The 25,340-nt window shown below is 41.7% G+C and overlaps 1 protein-coding gene across 1 annotated transcript in view; it reads right to left on the bottom strand.

Moving 5' to 3' along the window:
- Nucleotides 1-22,569, bottom strand: part of LOC121005082 (cGMP-dependent protein kinase 2-like) — a 318,727-nt gene extending 296,158 nt beyond the window's left edge. The window contains exon 1 of the mRNA XM_040437617.1: nt 22,288-22,569. The gene's annotated coding sequence lies outside the window, so the exon portion shown is untranslated. The remainder of the gene's footprint in view (nt 1-22,287) is intronic.
- Nucleotides 22,570-25,340: the final 2,771 nt, after the last annotated feature.

The following is a 25,340-nucleotide window of genomic DNA, read 5'->3' as shown; positions in this document are numbered from 1 at the left end:
AGGGGAGTCCATTGTGAAAGTCACTGTTATTTAATATAAAATTGCAATAAATAAATACCCGAGCAATGCCGGGTCATCAGCTAGGGGAATTATAAATGATACCACTAACAGTGCTATTTTTGTTCCTTTAGGTTCTGGGGCGCCAGCTTCCTTTCCTGGCAAAATCAATCCCTATTAAGGGGATTGTCCTATCGGCACAACCTGTGTCCATATGCTCCATTAGGTCATATTCTTGTCAGAGATGAATTTATCCTCCACTTTGCCTTATAAGCCTTGCAAAAGAAATTAACAGAAGACAGAAAGCAAATTTTAATGGGGGTTTTGGAAGCCAGTCCCACAGCAGTTCTAATAAAGTGCCTTGCAAAAGTATTCACTTCCTGTTGTGTTACATTACAACCTGGAATTACAATGTATTTTAATTTAGATTTAACCCATTCCTGATACATTACGTAATAGTACGTCATAGTGGCAGGTGACTTGCCGCAATTTGACGTACTATTACATCATGGTGATCGGACAGGCACCAGAGCGATGCCCGCCCGATCACTGCATGGGTCTGGCAGTCACTGATAGCTGGGGCCCTGTGTATCTGGCGGCATTATTGTAAAAGCCGATGCCAGCGGATTAAACCCTTCTATGGCATGATCATACGTGGCATAAAAGGTGTTTACGGTCACTGAGTAATCCCTTTCAGTCCCCGCTCTGCGTTGACTGGGACCCGATGGGTGAGAAGGCAGCCCGATCACTTGCAGAGGCTGCCCAATGCCTTGCAAGGCATCGGGACCTGTGTTCTACAGAAGCCTAGGAGATCCAGCCCAGGCTACGACTCCTAGGCAACCTGTTAGTGTATTACTCAGTGTCATACACTAACAGGCAATGCATTACATACAATACAGATGTATTGTAATGCATTGCAGAGGGGAGCAGACCCCCAAAGTTAAAGTCCCAGAGTTGGACAGAAATAAAGTAAAAAAAAGTAAAAAAAAAAAAGTGTTTTTAATAATAAAAAATAATGCTTCAAGTAAAAAATAAAAATAAAAAAACGCCCCTTTTCCCTGATTTATAGTGATGAGCAGCAAGGGCAATATTCAAATTCGCTAATATTTTGTAAAATATTTGTCATATATTTGCGAATTCGAGATTATATTCTTGATTGCGAAAATCGACAATGTAATATTCGCGTAATGCGCGTGAAATACAGACGTGGGTCACTTATGCTACATTTCTCAAGTTGGTAAAAGTTTCCTGAGACTGGAGAAAATGGTTGGCACGGCAGAGCATTAGAATAGCTTTATATGCAGATAGAGTGCTCCAATATATTTGCGCTTGCGAATTATACGGCAATTAATGATGCTCATATTTTTTCGCATACGTGCAACTTGTGACATCACAGCACTATGTCTGTAGCATGTATGCATGGACAGCAGAACCTATCACATTATCTAACACCCTGCACTGGAACCTATCAGCTACACTATAGATCAATCTAACCTACACTGACTATCTCCCCCTAACTATCTGAATTATATATATAAGTTAACTGTCTAATGTAATACAAAAAAACACAGAGCACAGCAATGACACTGCTGTCTCTTTCATAACTGCAATAAACTGTAGAAAATACCTGCTGGGGAGGTTCTTATATAGTAAGGGGTAAGCAACTTTTCTATTGGTTGCTAGGGATGTTGCTTAGCTGTGACAAAGCCTTCTCATTGGCCCACAAGCTAAAAGAAGGGAGGGATGATCACTTCATGTGTACTGTGTTAAAAACAAACAAAAAAACGAATATTAGATTTTACGAATATATAGCGCTATATTCTAAATATTCACAAATTCACGAAGTGCCAATATTTGCGATTAAAATTCGCTATTCGAATATTCGTGCTCAACACTACTGATTTTATGATTAAAAAAAACACACAGGTTAGGTATTGCTGCGTCCATATGACCGACTCTATAAATATATCACACCGTCAAAAAATAAAATAAAAACTGAGCCAAAAAAACTTTTTTGTCACCTTACTTCACAAAAAGTGCAACACCAAGCGATCAAAAAGATGTATGTCCCCCCAAAAGATACCAATCAAACCGTCACCTCATCTCGCAAAAAATGAGCTCCAACATAAGATAATAGCCCAAAAAATGAAAAAAAATATAAATCTCTAAATATGGAAACACTAAAACATATTATTGTCTTGTTTCAAAAATGCTGTTATTGTGTTAAAGTGAAATAAATAATAAAAAGTAGACATATTAGGTATTGGCGCATCAGTAACAACCAGCATTATAAAAATATCACATGACCTAACCCCTCAGATGAACACCGTAAAAAAAATAAAACTGTGCCAAAAAATAATTTTTTTACTACTTTGTATCACAAAAAGTGCAACACCAAGCGATCAAATAGGGGTATGCCCCCCAAAATAGTACCAATCAAACTATCACACCATCCCTCAAAAAATTAGACCTTCCCTTTAGACAATCGGCCAAAAAATAAAAATGAACTATGGCTCTCAGACTAAGGCCTCCTGCACACGACCGTATGGCTTTTTCAGGGTTTTGCGGTCCGTTTTTCACGGATCCGTTGTTCCGTTTTTTTGTTTCCATTGTGTTTCCGTTTCTGTTCTGTTTTTCCGTTCCGTTTGGCATATACAGTATACAGTAATTACATAGATAAAATTGGGCTGGGCATAACATTTTCAATAGATGGTTCCGCAAAAAACGGAACGGAAACGGAAGACATAAGGATGCATTTCCGTATGTGTTCCGTTTTTTTTGCGGACCCATTGACTTGAATGGAGCCACAGAACGTGATTTGCAGGCAATAATAGGATATGTTTTATCTTTAAACGGAATGGAAATATGGAAATACAGAAACGGAATGCATACGGAGTACATTCCGTTTTTTTGCGGAACCATTGAAATTAATGGTTCCGTATACGGACCGTATACAGAATGCAAAAAACGGCCAAAAAACGGGGAAAAAAACGGTCGTGTGCAGGAGGCCTAAGGAGACACTAAAACATAATTTTTTTTGTTTCAAAAATGCTGTTATTGTGTAAAACTTAAATAAATAAGAAAAAGTACACATATTAGGTATCGCCACATCCGTAACTACCTGCTCACATTTTTTTACCTGCTCACAAAAATATCACATGACCTACCCCCACAGGTAAACGCTGTAAAAACAAGTAAATAAAAACGGTGCCAAAACAACAAATTTTTTGGTCACCTTGCTCCATAAAGTCTAATAATGAATAATCAAAAAAATCATTACCCAAAAATGGTACCAATAAAAATGTCAACTCTTCCTGCAAAAAACGAGCCCCTGCACAAGACGATCGACAGAAAAAAAGATGCAAAAACAATTTTTTTTTTCAAGAATGTTTTATTATGTAAAACTGAAACAAAAAAACTAAGAAAGTAGACATATTTGATATAATCGCATCCGTAACAACCGGCTCTATATAATTGTAAAAAACAAAAACAAAAACAAAGTACAGCCATTTTTTGGTTACCTTGCCTCACAAAAAACTTAATATAGAGCAATTAAAAATCATATGTACCCCAAAATAATACCAATAAAACTGTCACCTCTCCTGTAGTTTCGAAAATAGGGTAAATTTTTAGGAGTTTCTACTGTAGGGGTGCATCAGGGAGGCTTCAAATGGGACACGTTGTCGAAGAAACCAGTCCAGCAAAATCTGCCTTCCAAAAACCATATGGCGCTCCTTTTCTTCTGCGCTGTGCCGTGTACCTTTACAGTAGTTTACGACCATATGGGGGGTGTTTCTGTAAACCACAGAATCCGGGTAAGGCCTCATTCACACGAACGTGTGCTGCCCGTTGCCGTATTGTGGACTGCATTTGCAGATCCGCAATACACCGGCATGGATGCGGACCCATTCACTTTAATAGGCCCGCAAATCCGGAGATTCGGATGGAATCACGGAACGGAACACTATGGCAGCACTACGGAGTGCTTCCTGGGGTTCAGTTCCGTGCCTCCACACCGCAAAAAAATAGAACTTGCTCTATCTTTTTGCGAAACGGACGAATCAAAGACCCATTTAAGTGAATGGGTCCACGATCCCCATGCGGCTGGGCCATGGTCGGTGCCCATGCATTGCGGACCGCAATTTGCGGTCCACAGCACGGGCACTGGCTTCACACGGTCGTGTGAACAAGCCCTAATAAATATTGAACTTTGTTTGGCAGTTAACCCCTTTAATTCTTGTGGAACACCTAAAGGGTTAACAACGTTTGCAAAATCAGTTTTGAATAACTTGAGGGGTGTAATTTCTAAAATGGGGTCATTTATGGTCATACTATGTAAGCTTCACGGAATGATTCTAAGAGGGCACATTGGGAGAGATTTTATTTGCATAATGGCACAAAAAAGGGCATCACTTTTTGCGTGGGTGCACAAGGGAGGATTATTATTGTATAGGGGCATTACTACTGTGTGGAGGCACAAATACAAAGGGAGGCACTACTATGTAAGGAGCAAAAAGGGGGTATAATTACTTTGTGGGACACTGTTACTGTGTGGATATACAAATAGACATTATGACTGTGTGGGGCACAACGGAGGGTATTATTACTGCCTGGGGCACAATGGAGAGTGCGCATAGAGGTGGGAAGGGTACTGTAAAGTAATATCTGTGCATTATGCTCTGCAGCCACAAGTTGTGGTTGGCAGATGTCTTCATAGATGTCTGGTCTGGATAGAGAAGAAAAGGGAAAGTGAGTGACTCTAATCACCTGTAAGTCACTGGATATTACTGAACTGTAATCACATAGCCAGCAGATTGCCAAAGTATTGCCAATGCGTTTTGCACAGGCGTGAGAAAAAACGGAATGTGGTACCCAGACCCGAATCCGGACTTCTTCACTGCAGTTCGGGTTTGGGTTAGGTGTTCTTTTCATTTTATTATTTTCCCTTATAACATGGTTAAAAAGGAAAACAATAGAATTCTTAATACAGAATGCTTACTAAAATGTGGCTTGAGGGGTTAAAAATAAATAACTAAATAAATAAATAACTCACCTCATCCACTTGTTCGGCCAGCCGGCATGTCTTCTTCCTTCTTCTTTCAGGACCTGCAAAAGGACCTTTGATGACGTAATCTTCTATCTTCATTCAGCAGGACCTGCGCTGACGTCACCGTGCTCACCACGTGCTGAGTGTGATTACGTCATCAAAAGTCCTTTTGCAGGTCCTGAACGAAGAAGGAAGAAGACATGCCGGCTGCGCGAACAAGAGGATGAGGTGAGTTTTTTTGTTTTTGTTTTTTAACCCCTCAAGCCACATTTTAGTAAGCATTCTGTATTAAGAATGCTATTATTTTCCTTTATAACCATACTTGCTTGCGGATGCTATGCGATTTTCACATTTTCCGCGATTTTCCGCGATTTTCCGGCGGCCATGCGGGAATCAGGAGCGACACGGGTGCCAGGGATCGGGGTAAGTATACTCTATATGAGGGGCCCGGGCATTGGGGGCCTGTCATATAGTTTGGATCACTCCTTTAAGGGCTCTTTCACACTTGCGTTCTTGTCTTCCGGCATAGAGTTTCGTCGTCGGGGCTCTATGCCGGAAGAATCCTGATCAGGATTATCCTAATGCATTCTGAATGGAGAGAAATCCGTTCAGGATGCATCAGGATGTCTTCAGTTCCGGAACGGAATGTTTTTTGGCCGGAGAAAATACCGCAGCATGCTGCGCTTTTTGCTCCGGCCAAAAATCCGGAACACTTGCCGCAAGGCCGGATCCGGAATTAATGCCCATTGGAAGGCATTGATCCGGATCCGGCCTTAAGCTAAACGTAGTTTCGGCGCATTGCCGGAGCCGACATTTAGCTTTTTCTGAATGGTTACCATGGCTGCCAGGACGCTAAAGTCCTGGCAGCCATGGTAAAGTGTAGTGGGGAGCGGGGGAGCAGTATACTTACCGTCCGTGCGGCTCCCCGGGCGCTTCAGAGTGACGTCAGGGCGCCCCAAGCGCATGGATCACGTGATCGCATGGATCACGTCATCCATGCGCATGGGGCGCTCTGACGTCATTCTGGAGCGCCCCGGGAGCCGCAGGGACTGTAAGTATACCACTCCCCCGCTCCCCGCTCCTACTATGGCAACCAGGGCTTTAATAGCGTCCTGGGTACCATAGTAACACTGAAAGCATTTGGAAGACGGTTCCGTCTTCAAATGCTTTCAGTACACTTGCGTTTTTCCGGATCCGGCGGGCACCTCCGGCAACGGAAGTGCATGCCGGATCCCAACAACGCAAGTGTGAAAGAGGCCTAAGGCAATATTATCTGATATTTCAATTACTGTTTAAAGCAGAGTATACTTTTATGTCAATAACACAGGCATCAATTTTGTTAGTTTCAAATTTCTAAAATTATATTAAATTTACACCCATGAAAATACAAAACAGTTTTGCGTTATGGCCATGGCTCAGATATAATTATGTCTCAGTTACTACATATGCATGAGTTAGAAAGATCAGGAAAGCATGGCCATTTTTTTGATCCCTGTGGATCTAAAGTAGCCTATTTCAAGTCTGCATTCATGAGTGAAAAGCTTATTTCACCGCTGGCAAATTCCATTCCCTTAGCAGTAGCTACCAGTTTTCCAGAAGTTACCCAGCTGTCCGCAGTGACACAGGGCTATATATAAGGCTGACCTATTTATTAGACGCATGGGATTTCAGCCATGCCCTCTCTGGTTGTTTAATTAATTATTGCAGTGCCATTGAGAAAATGAACTTTTGTCATTTGCTGATAGCATTATTCGAACTCAATTTGTTTGAATACTCATTTGCCAGTGATTTGGGACTGCAGTTTTTGTGCTTGGGGCACAATAATTTGTAGAATAGAGTCTTTTTGTGGGTGCTTTGAGGTTTTAGCAGATAAATTTCAACCATTTATTTATTACTTTAGATAAGGCAAGCTATTATAGTTTTACTGCACAGCAGGTCCTCTGTGCTCGACTGTAGAACATGCAGCCCTCACAGAAAGCTGTTAACTGCAAGTTATATCACCCAAAACCGACTCCGGGGTAAACGTATATTGCTGTGTAGGCTTAACAAATGGACATGGCACAGAAGGGGTTATGACTATAAACATCTAATTGTGAAGTCAGCAGTCTTAACATGCAGAAAATGGGTAATGTTTCCTGCTATACGTTTAACCTAAAACTGCACTTTTCTGGGCTACACCAGCAAACTATACTGCCAAGGAAACTGTATTTTTACCCCTTCCTGTCCTGTTCCTTATTGCCCAGAAAAGCGCATGGAGGTTTCGAAGTTTCAAAATTTTGGGTGGATTTTTTTATGCCTATATTTTTTACATACCTTTTTAAAATTCTTTAGGGAAGTCTATGTGAAAACAGCTGAATAAAGCCGGCACTAGATCATGTTGAATTAAAAAACGAATAAAAAAAACACCAATGATGCAGAAACACAGGCACAGACTGGCCCACAAGGAGAACAAGCAAATCCACTGGTTGTCTAGAGAATAAGGTGGGCCACTAGTCCCCCACCCTCTGCACAAGTGGCACATGGCAAAGAAAGCTGACTGTACTACATATAGATAGGCAGCACATAACATGTCAACCATCCTATGTTAACATAAAAAACTGGGTACATTATTTGACAAACTACCCAGTTTATTATAGATGCATTGGATGGCTCAAGTGACTTCTTTCATCAGGGACCTGCCTTCTCAAACCCCTGTAAATGAATCATCTTTAGGGTCTTGCTGCAGCCTGCCTGTGTGAGCAGATACTTTAATCAAGCTGCATAGTAGACTCCCATAACACATTTTACTGGTGTGCCCTAAGCACCCAAGTCTGTCACTGCACAAACGTACCGACAGTGAAGAAAAATGGCAGGCACAAAAACCACTAGGACAGATTTATTAAAGCATTCACGTCAAAGGTAGAGTAAAAAAGTAAATTACGGCATACGTCAAATTTGTGCCATCATTTGCGACTTTATGTGCTTCTTCAGACTTTGGAAAAGTGGCAAGAAAGGGGTGGGGCTTAATGGATGGGGTGGGGCAAGCTATGGCCCCACAGATTTACTATAATTTACTTAAATTTTTTTCATAAACTAGAGTTTAAATCAGAAGATGGACCACATTTATTGAAGGTCTTGTCTCTTAATAAATACAGTCAGGTCCATAAATATTGGGACATCGACACAATTCTAAAATTTTTGGCTCTATACACCACCACAATGGATTTGAAAAGAAACGAACAAGATGTGCTTTAACTGCAGACTGTCAGCTTTAATTTGAGGGTATTTACATACAAATCAGATGAACGGTGTAAGAATTTTAACAGTTTGCATATGTGCCTCCAACTTGTTAAGGGACCAAAAGTAATGGGACAATTGGCTTCTCAGCTGTTTAATAGCCAGGTGTGTGTTATTCCCTCATTATCCCAATTACAATGAGCAGATAAACGGTCCAGAGTTCATTTCAAATGTGCTATTTGCATTAGGAATCTGTTGCTATCAACTCAAGATGAGATCCAAAGAGTTGTCACTATCAGTGAAGCAAGGCATCATTAGGCTGAAAAAACAAAACAAACCCATCAGAGAGATAGCAAAAACATTAGGTGTTTGGCCAAAACAACTGTTTGGAACATTCTTAAAAAGAAGGAACGCATCAGTGAGCTCAACAACACCAAAAGACCCGGAAGACCACGAAAAACAACAGTGGTGGATGACCGAAGAATTCTTTCCTTGGTGAAGAAAATGCCCTTCACAACAGTTGGCCAGCTCAAGAACACTCTCCAGGAGGAAGGTGTATGTTTGTCATAGTCAACAATCAAGAGAAGACTTCACCAGAGTGAATACAGAGGGTTCTCCACAAGATGTAAACCATTGGTGAGCCTCAAAAACAGGAAGGCCAGATTAGAGTTTGCCAAACGACATCTAAAAAAGCCTTCACAGTTCTGGAACAACATTCTGTGGACAGATGAGACCAAGATCAACTTGTACCAGAGTGATGGGAAGAAAAGAGTATGGAGAAGAAAAGGAACTGCTCATTATCCTAAGCATACCACCTCATCAGTGAAGCATGGTGGTGGTAGTGTCATGGCGTGGGCATGCATGGCTGCCAATGGAACTGGTTCTCTTTTATTTATTGATTATGTGACTGCTGAAAAAAGCAGCAGGATGAATTTTGAAGTGTTTCGGGCAATATTATCTACTCATATTCAGCCAAATACTTCAGAACTCATTGGACAGTGCTTCACAGTGCAGATGGACAATGACCCAAAGCATACTGCAAAAGCAACAAAAGAGTTTTTTAAGGTAAAGAAGTGGAATGTTATGCAATGGCCAAGTCAATCACCTGACCTGAATCCGATTGAGCATGCATTTGACTTGCTGAAGACAAAACTGAAGGGAAAATGCCCCAAGAACAAGCAGGAACTGAAGACAGTTGCAGTAGAGGCCTGGCAGAGCATCACCAGGGATGAAACACAGCGTCTGGTGATGTCTATGCGCTCCAGACTTCAGGCTGTAATTGACTGCAAAGCATTAGCAACAAAGTGAAAGTTTGATTTATGATTATTATTATGTCCCATTACTTTTGGTCCCTTAACAAGTGGGAGGCACATATGCAAACTGTTGTAATTCCTACACTGCTCACCTGATTTGTATGTAAATACCCTCAAATTAAAGCTGACAGTCTGCAGGTAAAGCACATCTTGTTTGTTTAATTTCAAATCCATTGTGGTAGTGTATAGAGCCAAAAATGTTAGAATTGTGTCGATGTCCCAATATTTATGGACCTGACTGTATGGCTCATTTTGTACCAACAGATTTTAGACTAAGACTGGCATATGAAATGCTAGCCTTAGGGCGGGTTCACATCAGCGTAACGAATTCAAAATGGAAACCTTTAGAGGCATTCTGTTTTGATCCGTCATAATAGAGGTCTATGGACAAGCATAATGGATCCGTCTGGTTTCCGTCTAGTAGACCTTTATTATGACTGATGAAAACAGAATGCCTCTAAAGGTTTCCGTTTTGAATTCCATCTTACAAATTCCATTATTTCCAATTATAGACATATTAAAATGGAAAACAATAATGAAATTCGTAACGCTGATGTGAACCCGACCTTACTATGTCTGTCCTTTGGTTTGTAGTGTGTTTTATATTTCATTATTGGCTTTTAACAAACATTCGTCCATAGTAAGTTTTCTTCCACAAAAAAGTATAGAAAAGAAAATGTATAAGTTTTCCTTAAAAAACGTGCTATGTGTGAAATTACCCTGATGGAGTGGTGATCATTTAGGCACAGTGGTTATGCATGTGCAATGTGGCGGCAATGTGGGAGGCATCTTTAATCGAAAGCATCAGATAAAACAAAAAACTTCAGTTCTGGCTGTTTATTCCTTGTGATATCAGTGGGGACTCCAGTCATTAGTCCCCATGACAGCTATCATCAAGATCACAGTTTTTAGGAGTAGCTAGTACAGTGGATCAAATTTTCCAAAGCTTCTCAGTCACTAATCAGTTTACAGGATGAAATAACATGACCAGGCTTGGACAAATCAGTTCAGTTAACTATTAACTATAAGCAGTTTAATAAAGGGCAGGGTTGGGGATTCAAATTTTTAACAACATGTTCCCTACTCAACGGCGTCACAACACATGTTTACATATACATACACCATATATATGCAACACACATAAATACACCATATACATGGTACACATACATAAATACACCATATATACACTACACACATACCACATACATTTTAAAAAGCCTAAGGAGCTAAACTATGGAATGGAAGCGCTCATCTCCAGCTGCCGCTGTAATTTTAACAACCGTATCTGGAGAACCTTAGGTAACTGGTTGCATCCCATGCCTGGTTAAGGGGATCCCTGAAGGCCCTTTTACATGAGCTGACACTGCAGGCAATTTCCGGGAACAAACAATTCATTTCCAATAACTGTCTGCTCATCAATGAAGGTGATAAGCACCAATCATCTCCTTTCTATGGGGACCAGCAATTGTCAGTGTGATCACTCAGCCCCATACAGATTTATTACTTTTGTGTTCGCATAAGGCCTCCTGCACACGACCGTATGGCTTTTTCAGTGTTTTGCGGTCCGTTCTTCACGGATCCGTTGTTCCGTTTTTTGTTTCCATTGTGTTTCCGTTTCTGTTCCGTTTTTCCGTATGGCATATACAGTATACAGTAATTACATAGATAAAATTGGGCTGGGCATAACATTTTCAATAGATGGTTCTGCAAAAAACGGAACGGAAACGGAAGACATATGGATGCATTTCCGTATGTGTTCCCTTTTTTTGCGGACCCACGGAATGTGATTTGCGGGCAATAATAGGACATGTTTTATCTTTAAACGGAACGGAAAAATGGAAATACGGAAACGGAATGCATACGGAGTACATTCCTTTTTTTTTGCGGAACCATTGAAATGAATGGTTCCGTATACGGACCGTATACGGAACGCAAAAAACGACCAGTAAACGGGGAAAAAAACAGTCGTGTGCAGGAGGCCTAAGCGTGTTCTTTTACCTGATGAACAAGTGTTTACTCACTCAGTAGGTAATTGGCAGCGCCTTCACACAGAGCTATTAATCGGGCCTTTACACTTTATAATATATACTGTGTTAAAACTTTGGCTCTGTAATCAGCCACAAAATGGAAGGGAAGAAGAAAAGACAACTCCCTACAGAATTTTAACACAACATATACTACAAAGTTACATAGCTAGTACGGCTTGCTAAATCAAAATAAATGAAATTATTTATTAATAAGATCCTCTATGGCCATTTTCAGTTTAGTTTCTCTTCTGTGTACCTTTTCTAACTCCAGGGCATCTTTTCTGCGATTGTGCTGGCAATAGATATCCCTTTAAAAGCTCATGCATACATTGCAACATTGCAGCTTAGTTTTGTGCAGAGCCATAACAGGGTTGCCATGGGGAAGGTGTGAGCCCTCTACTGTACCTCCATATACCTCCGATTTTATGTTTAGGCATAAAGTTTATTATGCATACTATTATAGCATACTAATTACTAATAAGACCATTCATGAAGTAAATCTCCTCTGAATGCCATGTTAACCCTATCAAAAAGATCTACTCCCACTTCTAGATTTGGCTGAAAAAATGCTCCAAAAACTGTGTGAACAGAAGTGATCATTTCTAATGGCAGTAACCATATGTTTAGACTTGTATCTTCTATACCATAGAAGCAAATAGCTACTTGTGACAGTATGTACAGTATGTGGTTACACATGTAACTGGTTGCTGAGCAGCAGGATGGAGGCGAAACTGGAATAAAATATTTGGTGCAGCAGACTTCAAAAAGTGCAGACCAAAAGTTTTGCATTACAATATTTATTCTGGAATTAAAGGGGTTTTCTGAGATTTTCATATTGATGATTGACTATCTTTAGGATTGTCCAGCAATTTGCGATAGGTGGGGGTCCGACTCCCGGTAATCCCGCAGAGTAGCTGTTTGAAAAAGCTGGAGCGCTCCAGTGAGCACTGCTGCCTCTTCCTAGGCTGGTGACATCACATCATTAGTCACATGGCCTAGGCACAGCTCAGTCCCATTCAAGTGAATGGGACTCAGTTGCAATACCAAGCACAGTTGCTATCCAATGTATGGCTCTGTGAAGTCATGGGAGATTCGGTTTTGTCCTACTTTGGGTTAATCCGAATCTTTTTTCTGTTTACAGTAATATTAGGAGTTCCTGATTGCCATATGTAAATTATACCGTATCTGTTCCCCTTGGGGCCGAATGAACGTGGCTGCTAGGAGTGTCACGCATGTGCCGTTACTGTAAATAGTGGTGCATGCCGAACTGTATTACAGAATAAATGTGTTAACAGATGTGGCGCAATCACAGCTCTCATTTAAACCAGTCACAATGCCTTGCAGGCCTAGCTTAGCTGAATGTAATGATACCTTTCAATTCGTTGCTTCATTCTGGATAACATCCATATGCAAATAAGCCGTTAAATGCACTGAGGGCGGGCACAAGCCACCTTTACTCCTCCGGCTTCCTCTGCCGGCCCCTCCCTCTGTTTCTTAATTGAGACTCGGGCCATGTTCCTGCATGGTCACCTCACCTGCCTGTCACGGCCATGGCTATGACCGTGACTCTTCAACCCTACACCAAAAAACACCACGGTGAGGGGATAAAAATAACAGGGGACGCCAAACGAACACGGTGAGGAAGTGGCGGGGATAAGCCACTCACCGTGCCGTCAGCGGCGAAACCCCCCATAACGCTCTCCCTCCGAAGAGCGCGCATGTACCCCTTCCACAGACGGCGGTACATGCTTCACCCTCTTTCGAGGGAACGCCACGCGAGAAGCCTCTGTGTTCATACTGTCATGGCTGAGGATGGGGGAAACCCTCAGCCGTGTGCCGAAGGATGATGGTCGCTGCTTGACCAGGACAAACAGGATTAGGGAGCAGGTCACCTCCTTCAGCGTCCCTAACCTGACCCTAACTCCTACCTGCATGGGCCGACCTTGAAGGTAGGAGGACCCATGCGCAGGAACCTCGGATCCCTAACTCACCCTCCGTCCGGTCCCTGCGCTAGGAGTCAGGGTAAGACGACCCACTCCTCCTAGGCACGGAGGAGCAAGAGTCTCAATGGCCAAGCTGTTGGGAAAAGGGGAACTCATACAGCCTTACGGGAATGACAGGCGAACTATTAATTCCACCAACCTGTCACAGCCTTGCTGACTGGATCCCTGCGCAAACAGGAATCCAGAACCGTAAGCTGCACCAAACACATAGAAAGATCCCAACAGGACATAACATACAACATCAACACACAGCAGACATAAACATAAGGACAATATCTTTATGACCACAGGGGTGGCTCTCACTGGCAGATAGTATCACAGGAGGCTGCTCCAGCAAGCATGGCTGAAACAACCCACAGAGCCATGCTAACAGTGAGGCTATATAGGCCAGGAAGCCACACCCCACAGTCGGACACACCCAGTGACACACACACACACACTGGGAAGGAATTTAACCCTTCCAACACCCGGGAAGGGAAAAGACAAGATTAAAGGGAAAGTGTCCAACAGTAGCAAGCCACTGTGGTTGTTGCCGCTGGCCACGACATGGGTGGCAACCGTGTCCTGGGGAATAGCCCGGAGGCCGAGACACTGCCACCACATGTACAGACAGCCAAACGTTGCCACGGGCAACCACAGTGCAGGAAAAGTGTCAGTGCACACAACACACTACACAGAGTGCACACAGACAAACACAGTGAACACAATACACACACACCTAACATAGGGGTTGCTAGGTGCAACCGCATGCACAGCAGGAAAGCTGCCACAAGCAAGCGTTGCCAGCGGCAACCACAGGCGAGGCAAATACCACTGCCCTCACCTGTGATTGACAACAAAACCAAACCGCTGACAATCGCATGCGGTTGAAGAGTCACGGTCATAGCCATGGCCGTGACACTGCCCCTGTCAATAAAGAAGGAGATGGAAGAAGCAGGGATGCACAGGGGGTCTTAAGCCCTCCCTCAGTGCACTCAACTGTTGACTTGCATATGGATCAAAAGCACTTTGCATTATGCCTGGTTTAACAGTAAATTTATGTTGCACTTGACCACTGCAGTCAATCACTGGCCTCGGCAGTATATGGCAGTGATTGACCTCGGATTGACCTTGGAAGCCAGTGATTGGCTGCAGAGGTCATATGCGGTATACAGACAAGCCATATATGCAGTCATAACAAGAAAGCACAGTTAGAGGACACAGTATCAAGAAAGAACAGAGAAGGCTCAGGACCATAAGTATCCATGTACTTTGTAACAGAAAAAACATCTTGGAAACCCCATTAATAGCTATTTTAACATATATGCATTTTTCTAGCATAAAAATACCTGTTTTGTTATTTTATGCTTCCAAGTGCCTTTCTTTAGTGCTGCTGCTAATCTGTGCCGCTGTGGTTGACTCTGGACAGAATCATGCTTCAAGCTATGGAGAGGGCAATTGGAGATGTTCATACTAGGGTACAGATCCTGTAGGGAAAGTGGGGTGTTTTTCTTTTATTATATTCTTTACCTATAGGCTTGTGTCATAGATGCAGTTCTGATGCAGTTTTTGAACCAAAGACAAGAGTGGATGCGGAGAGAGGAGGAGTCTCAGTTTTCCCTTTATACTTTCCTTTTTTATTTGGTTCCATTATAGTCTTTGGCTCAAAATCTGAGTGTGCCATTCTAGCCTAAGGGTCCATTCACACTGCAGAATTTTCAGGCGGAATTTCGGAGCGGCACTGCGCCAAATATCCAGCAGTGGTCTCATGGTGTCTGTTTCCTATTGTTATCAATGGGAGCCAGTGCTGTAGTCTGCGAGACGGAGGTTTAAAGCCACAACCGTGCCAAGTCCCTTCTTGGTTCAGTATCCAGACGGACACCGCTTGAAGCCATGGCCGGTGTCCGCTTGTGGCTTATCTCCAATCAGTGGAGCTAAGCTACAAGAGGCTCTGCAGAGATAAAAGTGAGCAACTGCAGCAGAAACCGCATGATTTTGACAGCGCCACTGTGTGAACATATGTACCTTAAAGGATTTTTCCTTTCACAGAAAACGATGGTATATTGCTACGATAAGCCACCACTTTCTACTACGGTCCGTTCATTCTCAAGTGCATTTTTATCTACTGTATTTCTTTTTTATCTGCTATTTTTCATACAATACATTTTCCAAAAGGGAGGCTTTTAAAGCTGGATTTAGGCAGCCTGCATTTGAGAACATACATGGTCTAGCTGTCACATCCAATTCTCCTTGCAGCTGCTCACTCTGTATGATGTTCAAGATCTTGGACTAGTGACTTTGTATGTGGCATAAGGGCCTCTAGTCGCTCGCAGGCACCAACGCCTAGGTATGACTGCCAGCTGTGTACCTCCTATAGCCTGAAGCTAATAGACTGTTAGCTCTATGGCAAGGTACACTTTCATGTCCAATAAAATGTATTTTACAGACATATTCTATATAACGGTACAAATGTTACCTTGATCCAGGTGCATTGAAAAAAATACAGCCAGATTTATACAACTAAGAGTCAAAACACAGGTTCTTATGACATTAGAAATGTATAATGCTTTATAAGTGGATGACTATGGAAAATGCAGCTGTGCTTACTCCTGTTCAAATATTAACATGTAAATAGTCTGAATTAATGACATGCTAATTAGTCATTAATTGCCTTTATGGAAATTATATTATAAATATGCAACAGTAATCATAGCAGAAATGTGCTCTAAACGTTCATTATTCCCATATCGTAAACATGTTATTTTGTACAATATATGTAGCCCTCAACAGTAAGTTATAAGCATATTATGTCACCATAGAGTTCTAGGACCATATACTGTATAAGCATAAGGCAGCAGGTCAATCTGAAACTTAAAAAGGCACTCCTACTAAATATTTTTTATCACTGGACTGTTAGAAAGGTGCATGATGTCAATTGTAACAAAGGTAATCTTCTAACCAGGGACTGTATTTTTGAGTTATCCACTCCCTTCTGATGCTCAGCTGTGTCATGAGACCAAAACTCTGACTCTTTCCTTTTGTAGAAAGGAAGTTTGTTTTTCTTTTCATCCGTATGACACCCACATCAAGATGTTGTGTTAGACTAATTTCACACTTACGTTAAGCTTGTCCAGCAGGTTGTTCTGGCAGGGGAATAGCCTTCCGGATCCGTACTAATGTTTGCACATGTGTGCTGCCGGAAGTCCACCCCGGCCCCATTGATTATAAAGGGGACCGGCCGCAGCACGGCAAACATTCCGAGAGACGGCTGGACAAAAACCTCAGTGTGAATGGGGACAGGGTGGACTACCGGCAGCACACGTGCCAGAACAGACTTCCGGGCAAGCTTGATGCAATTGTAAAAGTACCCTTAGCTGGAGCGTCAGATTGTCAGTCACATGACACAGCTGAGGACCAGAAGGGAGGGGATAACTCACAACTACAGTCACCACTAAGATTACCTACACTACCATTTACATTATGTTCTAACAGGCTACAGAATAAAAAGTTTTGTGGGAGTGCTTCTTTAAAAAAGGTCTGCAGCATGTATTAAAATAGATCTTGACACAAATCATGTGTCATATCACTCCCATATAAGTGAAAAGAAAGCCTACGGTCATCTCACCAGGCAAGACCAGGGACCCCCATTGTCCACATTAGTGTGGGTCCCATAGATTTAAACAATTATATCATTTTTTTGTTGGATATGTCATAAATATTCATACTGGGAACACCCCTTTAAAGAGGACCTGCCAGATCTTCTGACATGACTATTTTAGTAAATGTATTCTTCATGAAATAATTTGGGGGCATATTTATTCTCTTAAAAATCAGTGTTTTACTGTTTCTCTGTTATACCTCCTCGAAATTTCTGAATAAATTGACAATTGGGTATTACTGGTTTGGGGATGGGTGGGTGTCACTCCAGTCTCACACTGTCCAATCAGTTCTAACAATATTAGGCTGTATACCAACACACATTTGGTGAGGGAATAGTAAAACCTAATTGCTAATCTATTCATAAATTTATAGAAGCAATAATAGATAAATGGTATATACATAGCAATAAAAAATATGCTGAAGAATTCTTATTTCATGGGAAAACAAGGTTTTACTAAAACTGACATGTTAGGAGTGGTGACAGCCAGGTCCTCTCTAAGTCTAGCCAGGTATCCTCATGCCAACTGTTTCTTAAAGATAGATCCAGCTAAAAACTGACCAATAGAATAGCGTGGGGAAGGAACTAAACCTAACTTTGTATCAGAAAAGTCCACCATATAGTTCTACTGTAGAGTTGTAGGCATCCTGCATAATCTTAAAGGGAACCTGTCATCGGGATTTTGGGTATAGAGCTGAGGACATGGGTTGTTAGATGGCCACTAGCACATCCGTAATACCCAGTCCCCATAGCTCTGTGTGCTTTTATTGTGTAAAAAAACCCGATTTTATACATATGCAAATTAACATAAAAGAGTCATATCTTACTTGTGTGACCAGAGAAGAGTCATATTTTCAAGCTCTGACTCATCTCAGGTAATTTGCATATGTATCAAATCGTTTTTTATACACAATAAAAGCACACAGGGCTATGGGGACTGGGTATTGCAGATGTGCTAACGGCCATCTAGCAACCCATGTCCTCAGCTCTATACCCAAAATCCCGGTGACAGGTTATCTTTAAAGGGATTGTGCAGGCAATATATAGTATATACCTCAGGATAGGTCATCATTATCAGATCAGTGGGGTAGGACACCTGGCATCCCATGATCAGCTGTTTGAAGAGGAAGCGGCACTCCATGTGAGCGCTGCTTCCTCTTCATTACCCTGTGCATTGTCTGCTTTGTAGCGGTGGCACAGTGTAATTACAGGTACTCGCTCCATTCAAGTGAGATTTTAGAGATGACGGGCAGTGTAATGAAGAGGAAGAAGAGCTCACATGGAGTACCACCTCGTCTTCAAACAGCTAATTGATGGTGATGCTGGATGTCGGACTCCTGCCGATCAGATATTGATGACCTATTTTGAGGATGGGTCAATATAGATCGCCTACAGAACCCCTTTAATTTCCGCATAATTTCAAATCAATACTCTGTAAAGATTTATAATTGGAGCAGATTTATGAAATGTATAATTTGGAGGTTTGTAAAAAATAAAAATAAAAAAAGTGATGGTTCAAAAGTGGGCAATTATTTAATCTACATTTTCCACTTTTTCATTTTCCACAGCACCTGTGGAGATCACATGCTGATGCAGGTTCTCACACCCCATTAAAATAGACACTAGGTCAATCTGAATTAAGACCCTTCTCTTCAGGGACCCCATAGCTAGCATGGGCTGCCTCTAAGGAACATGTCTTTTACTCCATGCCTAATACATTTATGTCAATTGCTAAGCATGAAAGTGGCGATACCATGTTCTAGCTTTTATAAAATGTATACATGTGTCTAAAAAAAAATTAAGAACATACAAGTATATGAATAACAAGAGGAACTTGAATGTTAAATGCTTTGTACAGATAAATCCGTTCATAAGGGTAATTGCAATGTGATACGCAAACAATATTTTCAAATCAAATGCACTTGGCCCACCGTCCTGGTTAAAGTGATGGTTCCAACTCAAGACTTTCAGGTGAAGGCACACTTTCATACATTTATGAGCCCCACCAGTTTCAAAAATGATCGCATATGCCATAAATTTTAAAGGAGCAGTCCATCAGCACCACTTGGACGTCCAAAGATCTCCAAAGGGCAAAAGGCACAGGATGCTTTAAAGGTTCCTTCACTCTAGAGATAGGTGGCCCTAGCTTATAGGCCCCCACTAGGGTGTCAGTGAGCCTTGTACATTGTAAGCAATTCTCTAACATTTTCTGATTGGCATTTTGCAACTTTCCTTAAAAAAGACTATTTTCCTTGCACATTTCTTCATAAGTAGATTAGGTTTCACTGTTAACCAGCCCTGTGTATAATTTGTTACTGGCATATGATCGGCATATCACTCCTTGTAGAAAATATTTCTCTCCTAGTGCTACTGAAAAATAGATTTTTAATGCTTTCATAACTAATCTAATGTCTAGAAGTCCATGAAGCTATTATTTCTGCCTCAGACTGTACTGCACTATACTTACAATTTTCTATTATCAGAGCAGTCATCCACCAACCCTATGGACATCTTTCTAAATTTGAAGATTCTAGACTGAGAATGTATGATTGTTATTGCAGAACGGCATTCCTTATGGAATTATATTGTGTAAGCCATGATGAGGTGTGAGGCTAGCAGTGAATATGTTGATTCTCACTGCCAGGAATCACTTCCACCTGCACTGTTTCAATATCTGTGACGTCATCACAGAAATAATTGGTTTGCATGTTGTTCATGCTGATCTTTAGCCTTCTAAGTCTCCTGTTCTTGGGGAGGTTAAGATCTCAATGACCTTCTCTTGCCATCCTTTTCCATTTGCCTGTGTCTATGGCAAGCAAACACTTTTCAGGTGATCTCATGAATGTGTTTCTTGCATAAAAATCCCTCTCATGGATAGTTCCCTTGCTTGTTTGGCCATCAACTATTCTTGCTGACTCCCTCATATACATGTAAGTTCAGTTTAGTTGACTGTGCATACAATCTCAATAGGGAGAGAGGAATAAGCTGCTTCTAGACACTTCAACTTGTGGTTTATTTCCTTTGAGAGCAAAAGGATCAGGCACTGAAATTCAAAATGCTCATTCCCTCACCACATCCCTGGACACATTAGATAGTCATCTGGCCCCTCCGAAATGGACAGGTTTATCTGACTTTACTCATACCGTATATATGTCCATATTTAGACTCGCACCAAACTCAGGGCATATGCTTTGTATGCATCTTTAAAATGTGCCATTGGATGTATGTCACCGGTGTATGCAACTGTATGCATAAAGTTGCATATGTCTGCTATGGACTGCTTTGTAAAATAAAATTTTAAAAAAATGACAACTGAAAATACACATAAATAAAAGGTACAAAGGAACAGCATATGCCAAAATGACCACTCTTTTCACTCACATATTGCCAAGGAAGTCTATGGGCAATTCACCGTTTACGTCATGAAATGCTCCCTACATACAGTATATGACAAACGTTCATCTCCGACATGATGTATACACAACCTTATATGGTTTCCTCAGTCATTAATTGAGAACTGTGCATTTATATATACCTTATAGAGAGACCCTACGCATCTGCTAAGTGCTCATAGCAGAGTTGTAGCTGGGCATTTGCCCTGAGTGCCCGGGAGGGTACCAAAAGTCATTCTGACATGGCCAGGATACTTAGATACAGAACCAGCAAAGTAGACTGTTACACTAGGAGATAAAATAGATTCTGAAGGGGAAAACTGGAGCTGAATTCAGAGGTAGCATGATGGAAACATCAGCAAAACCCATTAAGTCAATGAGCTTGGCACCACTGGTGTCAGTAGTGAAACTGATGGATTTGGCAATTTTTAATGGAAACCATGATACAGATGTAAACAGAGGCTCAATCAGTTTGAGGGTCATGTCATAAAAAGACTGGAATCCAAAAAGTGATGTAATGAATCAGAAAAGTCATGGACCCTCATGTCTCACATTTCAAAAGGGGGGTGTGTTTCAAGAGCCCACTCCAGGAAGACAAACTATTTAAACATTATTTTATTTTTTTGCTATGGCACCTTTCCGTATGGACACACACACAATTTCTTGTATTTATTGACTTTGAGACAATTTGAGCATTTGTCCCAGTAAACATCTCCTTTGCATCATACAGCATTAGGCAGTAGTGTTGCCTTCACTGTAAGTTACATAGTAATACTGGAAACTTGGACATTATTTGTGACAATGAGCAGCTTTTTACCTTGTAGGCTTAGAGTTCTATATTTTATGTGTCATGTACTATTACATTATCATAATACGATGTGTAATGTGGGGCATGAGACGATAGTGTTAAGTGGTGGTGGTGGGGGTGTTATAAAATATGCAATTTTCTAGATTATATTTAAACTTTTCTCTACACTGAGTGTTTATTAAAACCTAAATTATTAATAGCATGCTACAACAGAAAGCACTCAACATGACACAGTGGAGAGACGTCGGTATACGCATATACAGACCCAACATTAGTCATGCACTGGCTGCTTTAAACTGTTCCACAACAGCATAAAGGAATGCTAGGGCACATAACACATAAGGCACATGATAAAATGCACGTATGGCGTCCCTGTATGTTTCAAGAATAAAAAAATAAAAAAAGATATATATATTCAGTCACTTTAGATGGTTTTCTACTAAAATAAAATAAAAAAATGAAATAAAATAAAAAACACATCACAGTAATTCCCTTAACGGTATCCTAAGCAATAGGGCAAGCGATATTACTCACGACCTTATCATGCATAGATTAAAACGTAGAGGTGTCAGCTTTAGACAGAGGGTGCACTCGTATCTGAATCCCCGGCAAAGACATTGTCACTCAGAACAAAATGAATGGAGGGAGTCAAAGCAGTGTGTAATCACTTGTCACACATGAAAAGAGATGTGCACTGCTGCCTGCCTGGACGGTCACAGAGAAAGGGATGCTGCAAGTTGCTGTAGTCAATGCAGATGGACCTGAGACAAGACAATACTGTACAGGAAGTTTGCAAGCCAGATGAGCTGCAGAATGAAGCGTATGGTCTACGTGACCAACCCACCTTAGACTCCTTGAACCAGGTGTAAATCCAGCCTGGTGGCAGGTGCAAGGGTCAACGTATGGAGTCTTGCTTGAAGGAAACCCCTTTGGTGCTGATGTTTATGGCTGCAGGTCCCTCTCAGGATACTGCACTGAATGGGCATTCCCCTGGCTGTTTTACATCTTTGCTTTCAGAGTAAATCCACCTTGACTGGCATTTCTGCAGTCACCTCTGGGTAGCAGGCAAGGAAGCAGTAAGGCAAAGGCCACAAATGCGGTTTTAATCCGTAGCATTTTCTCTACTCCTAAGACAAGTGTAGTTACTATCAGGGCTTCCAGCAACTGGAGAGGCTTTACAGCAGCTGTGATAATGTGAAATGCAGAAGGGGGGTATGGGATGGGGAACAGAGACTGTGAGTGCCATCTGCAGGGAAACATGAGGCAGCAGAAGACGCGTAACCCTTTCATTGTGCCTGCAATGCTCTGCAGAAGGGGTTAAACCTTTACAATGCAGCAGATCATCCAATTTCTGCAGACGGAAAATGCATTGCATACGTATTTTTTTATACCCTGTAGAATATTTTTCCATGACTACAGGTCTGTGCAGCTGCGATGCAAATGCTGCATTGCTATAAGAGATGGTATGGAGAAACAGGGCTTAAAAGAAGTAAATTCTGACTGCAAGGATTGATCGTGTATAGAGAACAGATTGTTTTTTCCAAGATGCTATAAGCAGGGCTGGCGAACAGTAAACTAAGCATTAAGCTACCATCAAAAGTAATCGTTAATGCTGTCTCCTAGATTTAAGAATTTCTAGAGTAAAACAAGTTTTGAATTTATGAAATAGATCCTGATGCTGCAGTTTAAAGAGGCTGTATGCTTTCCTGATATTGATGACCGATCCCCAGGGCTACTTTCACACTTGGTTGTTGTTTTACGATATTGAGATCCAGCAGACGATCCCAATACCGGAATTAAATGGGTCCGTTTTGATTTTGCACATCAGGATGCATCCGTTCCATTAGGATGAGGTTGTGTGAAATCAAAAAGTCAAAAAATGGATCCGTCACTAAATACATTTAAAGTCAACGGGTGACAGATCCTTAGGGCTTGTTCACACGACCGTTGGTGTCCCGTGCCCGTATGGCGGACCGCATTTGCGGATCCCCAATACATGGGCACGGAAGCATGCGGAACGGAAGCACGGAACGGAACACTACGGAAGCACTATGGGGTGCTTTCTGGGGTTCCGTTCCGTGCCTCAGCACCGCAAAAAGATAGAACATGCTCTATCTTTTTGCGGAACGGAGGGATCGCGGACCTATTCAAGTGAATGGGTCTGCAATCCCCATGCGCTTGCCGCTCGGAAGGTGCCCATGTATTGCTGACCGCAATTTGCGGTTCACAGCATGGGCACGGGACACCAACGGTCGTGTGAACGAGCCCTTAGGCTCCTAAAAAACGGATCCATCACCATTGACTTACATTGTTTTTGGTGACGGATCAATTTTTTTCCGTTTTTATGACCGGACACAAAACCTCAGACAAGAGGACAAGAATAGTACATTTTCTATTTTTTTCGGGATCGGAATTGCGGACCCGGAAGTGCGGATCCGCAATTCAGGATCCCGGCAGCACATCGTGCTGCCCCATAGAAATGAATGGGTTCGCAATTCCGTTCCGCAAAATGCGGAACGAAATTGCGGATGTGTGAATGGACCCTAAGTCACATTTACACGCAGTGGATTTCATCTTCCACTGAAAAGCTCCATTCCATACATGTGAATGGAGTTTTTCTCTGCAGCAAGCTTGTGGATTTCTGCAAGCCCCATCCATATAGTCACAGAAATTCATGCAACAAATCTTTTGATGTTCACTGGAAGCAAAGCCCTTCCTTAAAACATAACCTTTATTCTAATCCAATTAAAAACCGCAAAAATACATAAATCAGTAGATAAAAAGCTAGATATCAAGGTGCCATATAGGGTACTATTATGTATTGAGCAAAACACAACATCCAAGTGTGTGGAAAAGGCTCAGAGAGCATGCATGTGAGTTTGCACTAATGTCCCGTGTAGAGGTGAGCGAAGTTTTGAAAAATTTGAGTTGTCCGACGTTCACCAAGTAATCCAATTTTTTCCGTATTAATTTGTCATTAATTGCAATAAATCAGGTATTAGCCAGGCCACTCTGTCTAATCATATTCTTCCCACTTGGCCCAATCTCAGTGTGAAGGCTTGGAAGGAAGGCTTTCCCCACCGCCAACAGTAAATTTTCATCGGCGGCCGGGCATTGGGCACCATGGCCGCCGGTTATCTGCTGTTTTAAATATCCATGACCAGCGGTAATGCCAGTCGTGGACTTTTAACCCTTCAGATGCTGTGGTCATCCAGGTGTGCTCCGGCTCCCCCCAGCAGGGATCGGGGGAGCCATAGTGTGTATGCAGCAGCCCCTGTCCTCCTGTGTAATGGCACCAGAGATGGTACAAAGCATTTAGGCGGAAAAACCTTCCTCAAAGCAAAAAAATGTAGGGATTTACAACAGGGATGACCATAATCCCATGTGGATCCCTCCATAAGGTCCAGGATCCCTCCCTACTATGAACCTAATGGTATTTCACTTTTAAAATGATTAGGTTTAAACCAGATGCCGAACATAAAGGATGGATCAAACATGGCTGCTGGATTATTGGAGCAATACTATCTCTAGTGCTTGCCAGGTTTCTCCTCAGCTCACAGGACAATGACGGTCTAATGAGAGCCCTCATTTATTATTAATCTATACAAATAGAGTGAGGAAAAGGAGAGAAACTGACATTAGCATACATAGCGTATGTAATACATACATACATTAGATTATATAGGTGCCCAGATAGTCCTTCCCCCTACATAATAATAATTTTCGGTTCCATCGTCAAAAAGGCTGGCTATAAAGGGATACCAATGTTGATTAGCAACTAGTGTTTCTGGACAGTTTATCAGCCTAAAATGGCACAGAAAAAAGAGCAGAAGGGGGGAAACCAGAAGAGGAAATCATTCTACATAAAGCTCACAAAAACGTTAATCCACTCAATTT

This window comes from Bufo bufo, chromosome 6 (assembly GCF_905171765.1).
Source record: "Bufo bufo chromosome 6, aBufBuf1.1, whole genome shotgun sequence".
Classification (NCBI taxonomy): domain Eukaryota; kingdom Metazoa; phylum Chordata; class Amphibia; order Anura; family Bufonidae; genus Bufo; species Bufo bufo.
The sequence above is the reverse complement of the archived record's forward strand: the minus strand, read 5'-3'. Positions and strand labels throughout refer to the sequence as shown.